General features: G+C 35.7%; 1 protein-coding gene across 2 annotated transcripts in view; it reads right to left on the reverse strand.

Moving 5' to 3' along the window:
• The window catches only part of LOC108739778 (calcium/calmodulin-dependent protein kinase kinase 2), a 159,186-nt gene that overhangs the window by 148,749 nt on the left and 3,735 nt on the right, over positions 1 to 6,702 (reverse strand). Inside the window, exon 1 of one of the 2 annotated variants that reach the window (XM_018473836.1) lies at positions 615 to 1,024. The exons of the other annotated variant lie outside the window; for it this stretch is intronic. The gene's annotated coding sequence lies outside the window, so the exon portion shown is untranslated. Of the gene's footprint in view, positions 1 to 614; positions 1,025 to 6,702 lie in introns of those variants that run through there. 2 annotated transcript variants of the gene reach the window in all.

The raw sequence follows: 6,702 nt of genomic DNA on the forward strand, positions 1-6,702 counted from the left end.
AAAACGACCTTGTAATAATTAGTGGCTAATTTTTTGTTTTATTATTGGTAATTTTTAATAATATTGTAATTTAGAAACGTATGCGTCGTAGCCATATGCCATTGCACTTCACAATTCACAAACAAATTGGATTCCTAGATCACACATTTCAACTTGAAAGTAATGCATAATGATTTATCATTTGAACGACAATAGTTTAACTGGGTCAAACTTTTCTTGAACAACTAGAAGTTGATCAACTCAATTGAAACGAAGGTTGTATTATCAGTACAGTTTTTGTTCAATTACTTTTGATCAACTATGGTTGGTCAAATAAACTTGAGCTGATCCTGTTCTGATGGAAGGACCTCTGAAGAAGCTCGCCACTCGTACTAACGAAACGTTAGGAAGCAACTCCAATACACGACGGCCTTTAGACCCGAATGAGAATAGCATCAGTTTACCTACTGGCCGCGAAAGCCTTTACCAATTTGTCAAATGAACTTGACTCTTGAGTTGAAACATTATTCACTATTTACGAGATGTCAAGTATATTGTTCGTAGATATAACACGACTTTCTTGGAAACAGCATTTATCTTAAGGTACTAAATCCATATTTTCTTTGAGTATTTACCTTGATCTTTCCTCTCGACAGGAGACAAGCGTTTGTTTTCTGCTTCCACCACGATCGTTTGCGGTAAGGCATTCCTGCTGTTGAGTATTGTCGACAGATGTTAGTGCCACGCTTTCGTCTTCTGATGGTGGTGAGAGAAATCTCTTTTCAGACAGGCGTTTGGGGGAAGGCACTGAAGTATTATTTTCTATCACAGGTTTGGGATCGTTACTAATGACGTTAACGACTTGGTCTGGTGGTTTCCCCTTTTTGCCTCCATTATCAACCTGATCATTAGGAGTCTTGAGCGATGGTACCACGGGGGCTGACTGACCATAGGATGTTAGTAAGGGGTACGCGTTTGGTGATTTCAACACCGTGGCAGAGTCCGTTGTGTCTCTCAGTTTTATGTCCACATCGACTGCCGAATGTCTGCAACAAAAGCAAGGAATACATAGAAAATTTTATCTAAACGAGTTTGCTATTTTCATGCAAATACGTCGAAAAGAATAATTACGCCTAATTGACAGAATAAATTATACGAGCCGTGGACTTGGTTTCTTTTTACAGGAGTTTATACACAGGGAATACAGAAAGACCAGTGTACACAAAGAACTTATAAAATGAATTTTTGTGACAATCAGTGCCGGATTAAGCCAGCGTGGGACCTGTAGCAAACGCGAACAAAAATTCTTTGGTGTTACAGTTTAGGATATAAAATAAAATAACAGATTTACAAAAAAAGCTTTTCGCGATTTTGTATTTCGGAACTAACACAGGTTAGATCAACATTTTTAAGTTAAATATTTTCTATGTTTATGCAACAGACTCTTAATATTAAATAACCAATATTTACTTTCTTTGATTATCATTATAAATGGTAGGCTTGTACTAACAGCTCAAACGCAATTAAGGAATTCTCCTGCGAGTGTCGTAGTGCTGTCAAGTTGTAACAATAATAATATGTGGTAGATGATATACCATATGCATCTTATTTGATATATTTTTAGCGCATACAGACAATGACAAAGGACGAATACAGCTAATGCACTAGATCTTATATAAGTATACTTTATGTGTAACGATTTTTCTTTCATTGCGACTTCAAATAAAGTATTTCTATTCGCAGTAACAAAATCATTATATTAATCACATCTAATATCAATAGAACGATATGTATATATATATATATAGATATGAACGATATATATATATGAATATTAATATGAAAATTCATTTTCAATTTTTCACCCACTATAAACTACGCCTTGCTGGGAACCGAACCCGGGACCTTCGGGTTTACACATCAATGCTGTGACCACTAAGCTACGAGAGATGACAACAGCAACACCCACAAACCGTACTTATAAGTCACAAATTATATTAATCAGAGAAGAGAGACTAGTATAGAAGTCCAATGCTGGGTTAATAATCCGGACTTCGTTTCGGATAACATGTCGGTAAATCTCGAAGCTTCTGTCATCCGACCGGTAGTTGTCGCTTCGGAAAATCAACCGTTTTTTTTTTTTTTTACAAACTTGGCTTACAACAGCAAAGTAAAAAGACTTATGCGTTCTATGATCCCACCACTTCTACTATTTACCCCTGCCATTACTGCGTTCACTCTTTGCTCCGACTCAATNTAGTAGTAGTAGTAGTAGTAGTAGTAGTAGTAGTAGTAGTAGTAGTAGTAGTAGTAGTAGTAGTAGTAGTAGTAGTAGTAGTAGTAGTAGTAGTAGTAGTAGTAGTAGTAGTAGTAGTAGTAGTAGTAGTAGTAGTAGTAGTAGTAGTAGTAGTAGTAGTAGTAGTAGTAGTAGTAGTAGTAGTAGTAGTAGTAGTAGTAGTAGTAGTAGTAGTAGTAGTAGTAGTAGTAGTAGTAGTAGTAGTAGTAGTAGTAGTAGTAGTAGTAGTAGTAGTAGTAGTAGTAGTAGTAGTAGTAGTAGTAGTAGTAGTAGTAGTAGTAGTAGTAGTAGTAGTAGTAGTAGTAGTAGTAGTAGTAGTAGTAGTAGTAGTAGTAGTAGTAGTAGTAGTAGTAGTAGTAGTAGTAGTAGTAGTAGTAGTAGTAGTAGTAGTAGTAGTAGTAGTAGTAGTAGTAGTAGTAGTAGTAGTAGTAGTAGTAGTAGTAGTAGTAGTAGTAGTAGTAGTAGTAGTAGTAGTAGTAGTAGTAGTAGTAGTAGTAGTAGTAGTAGTAGTAGTAGTAGTAGTAGTAGTAGTAGTAGTAGTAGTAGTAGTAGTAGTAGTAGTAGTAGTAGTAGTAGTAGTAGTAGTAGTAGTAGTAGTAGTAGTAGTAGTAGTAGTAGTAGTAGTAGTAGTAGTAGTAGTAGTAGTAGTAGTAGTAGTAGTAGTAGTAGTAGTAGTAGTAGTAGTAGTAGTAGTAGTAGTAGTAGTAGTAGTAGTAGTAGTAGTAGTAGTAGTAGTAGTAGTAGTAGTAGTAGTAGTAGTAGTAGTAGTAGTAGTAGTAGTAGTAGTAGTAGTAGTAGTAGTAGTAGTAGTAGTAGTAGTAGTAGTAGTAGTAGTAGTAGTAGTAGTAGTAGTAGTAGTAGTAGTAGTAGTAGTAGTAGTAGTAGTAGTAGTAGTAGTAGTAGTAGTAGTAGTAGTAGTAGTAGTAGTAGTAGTAGTAGTAGTAGTAGTAGTAGTAGTAGTAGTAGTAGTAGTAGTAGTAGTAGTAGTAGTAGTAGTAGTAGTAGTAGTAGTAGTAGTAGTAGTAGTAGTAGTAGTAGTAGTAGTAGTAGTAGTAGTAGTAGTAGTAGTAGTAGTAGTAGTAGTAGTAGTAGTAGTAGTAGTAGTAGTAGTAGTAGTAGTAGTAGTAGTAGTAGTAGTAGTAGTAGTAGTAGTAGTGTTTTCTCCCATTTTTTTTATTACTCCAAATTCTTTTCGTTCATTTGCAACAAATTTTACATGCAATTTTAAACATAAAAACTTCAAAATTACTTGTTATATGCTTTTAAAGCAGGTAATTTTTAATTCGTGTTTCCGCATATCAGCTTTAACCTTTAACGATTCTTTTTCAAACCACGTATTACCACAGTTTCGGATTGTAACCATAAATGGCTCAAAAAAATATCAGAAAAGGCTGAAAAACCGAACTTTTCACATTTACATGTATGTCACGGTAAAAGTAATAATCTGGTGATTATATACGTATAATAACCGGTAATTATGCCTAATCACCACTAAATTTGGTAAATAAGATAAATTTTGAAACATTTATCAAATTAACCGGTTTGTTTGCGTAATTCCCAACTCGTAGTGGTAAATCTGATAAACATCATGACTGATTGGACTAGTAGAATAGAATGCAGTGACAGACTGGAGCTTCTATAATATCCTTACCCGCCGGAGGAGGTCTGATATGTTGGAATCTACCGTAACATATCTCGCTAAAACTACTTAGTAAGGTAACTACGCTAAATCAGCGTTACATTCAAAATTTTCCAGGGCAGGATCAGCCTGTTTGAGTATTTAAGAATTCAGATTAAGATCTTTAGTGTTTCGGCAGTTACGTTATTTCAAAAGAAGAACACATTAATTTATGTATCGGAAACTCCAGCTAATCTTTAAAACTTTTGGGTAGTTAGTCATCTAATGAAACCATCAAAGGTGGATCACCGTTTTGATCTCTTTAGATCGCTTCAACACGTCGTACAGATCAAAAGAGATCGCAATAGTTATCCACGTCTGACGTGAATCATAAAACGACCTTGTAATAATTAGTGGTAAATTTCTGTGGATGGTGTTCACCACGCGTTGTTTACCATGTTGGCATTGTTTACAATTGATTTGTAAATTTCCAAATTTTCTAGAATGTAAGTCTTTTACCCCTTGGAGAAAATGCCAAATTTTGATGTTATCTGTATACTTACATATAATGTTTAGCAATGACTGTTGTATTTTTGCTTTTATCAACAGCGTACAAATTAATGCTCTCTAATTGTTGTTTTAATGGCTCTTCCCGAATGACCAACATAAATCACTCGCCTCTAATTATTAATCGAATTTCCAACTAACTTGACCACTCTGTGAGCATTCAGGATTAAACAGTAAAAAATGTTAATTACTGTTGTCTTCACCGAGCGACATGACCTGGAGATTTAGACCTTGTCATACCGTTTAGAATACCTATCGGTTAGGTTCCGAGTCCGTCTGCCCTAGTCGAGGTTTTTCTGTGGTTTTCTTAAATCACTTAGATAAACGCTATGGTATTAACAATACTTCATACAGACACTCTTTCACGTTTCTTCTGCCTCTATTACGTCCATCTCATCTTTCTCATCCCAAACCCACAACCCACCCATGCCCATGATTCCTAAAAAGAGGCAGAAGAGAGCCTTGGGCCCCAGCATTAGCAGCTGATGGGAATGAAACACCCAAAGTTTTTTTTAGTGTCTTGTTTGAATAATAGCCTAACGTCATAAGAATGTGTGAATAAATCGAAATAAACTCTGTAAACAGGAAATGGTACCCTGTCAGAACGAGCTACAGTGAGCTTACGTAAGTAAAATAATAATGTCTATTGTATTAAATATTAACAGGATCTAAATAACTGATATGATTGGAAATACCTCACACTAGAAAGCAGTTTATTTTAATTTTACTATTTACTGCTAAAGTTTTGTTGACTAAAATACCTATTGAAATATCGTAGATACGTACTAATTGCTTTAAATAATTTATTACAAACTACATATCCTATAAAGTCTCCAGAATTGATAGTTGTCTGAGAGTTTGTTAATTTTGTGAACAATTTTTTATTTTATTCAATACAGAAAATNAACAATATTTAAATAAATAAACGAGAAAAAGACTTACCCATAAAACTTGTTTCGCTCACTTTTAATGTGGACGAGATAATGTCCAGAATATTGGAGTATGTGAATCATGTGTCCACAGTGAGAAAGTATTGTGATACTTAGGGAGAGTCTTTTTTCGGTTAATTTATTGATTCCTTTAAGACACTCTCTATTTTCTAGTTCTATCAAAATCTACGATTTTCATCTATCTTTATGAAGGAAATTTGAAATTTCGACAGTAAAATAATTTATTATATAAGAACAAAGGCTTTCACGGCCGGAATTCATAGTAGAATGAAGATTCGGGCTATAGGGCCGTGGTCTAAATGAACCATTCTGTCCAGATGTTTCGTCGCCTACTGCGGCTGACACCCTCAGCTGCGTTGAAACGTGAAGGTAGATTATATCTCGAAGTCTCCACAGCGACGTTTTCAACGCAGCACTACCACTGAGGATGTCAGCCGCAGTAGCTGACGAAACGTCTGGACAGAATAGTTCACTTAGACCACGGCCCTATATAAATTTATCGTATCTGTGGAAAGCGCTTTTTACTATTTTAAGCAACCCTAGTAATGGCTTTACTATACTGTACAGGTAAATACTGAAGTGAAGAACTAAGCGCGTGGTTGATGCATTTATACTAGTGCAGAAAGGTTTCCATGAGAACATTACATTAGTAGCAAATTTTCAAGCTTAGCACCCCCCACCCGTCCCCGCACAGGAAACAGATCGTGGTGGGTCGAGGTCTGAGGTACATTCGGGAGCTACTGTACCTACTTACAATTATTTACCTAGTATTGAAGACGAGCCACCACTGAAATAATGAAAGTGAAAAATTAATCGATTTGTACGATCCGCAATATAAGCCGGTGCTTCTCTTTTCGTCGAGTACGTTCTGTCGGTGATTCCCTAAACTCGTTTACGGGAGTCACCTTTTTATCTGTGTACTTCAGTCAGATTCAGTAATAAACATAAACGTGTTGTTATTATACTTCATTTACTTTCTCTAGCGATGTGCCCCTTCCAATGTCTAGGATGCGCGCTAGCAAAATCGTAGGTAGGGAGAAAAAAGCTCATTATACTCTCGACTCCTGTTCATTAAACATATCATAAATAGTAGTGCGAATCGAAAACAATCGTTAAAGCCTTTAATATGTCTTCTCGTTGATATTTTCAGTAGTAATTGGTACAAATAACAGCACATTTGAGCAATGCAATTGTAGTGGATAAAATGGTCAATTTTTCCGTGCAGTACTGTACGGATTATACGCTCCTCACCGGTTAAGAGTTTGGCCGAGAGTTGTCTCCTTCCTTTTCTG

The sequence above is a fragment of the Agrilus planipennis genome, unplaced genomic scaffold (genome assembly GCF_000699045.2).
Source record: "Agrilus planipennis isolate EAB-ADULT unplaced genomic scaffold, Apla_2.0 scaffold233, whole genome shotgun sequence".
In the NCBI taxonomy this organism is placed as follows: Eukaryota; Metazoa; Arthropoda; class Insecta; order Coleoptera; family Buprestidae; genus Agrilus; species Agrilus planipennis.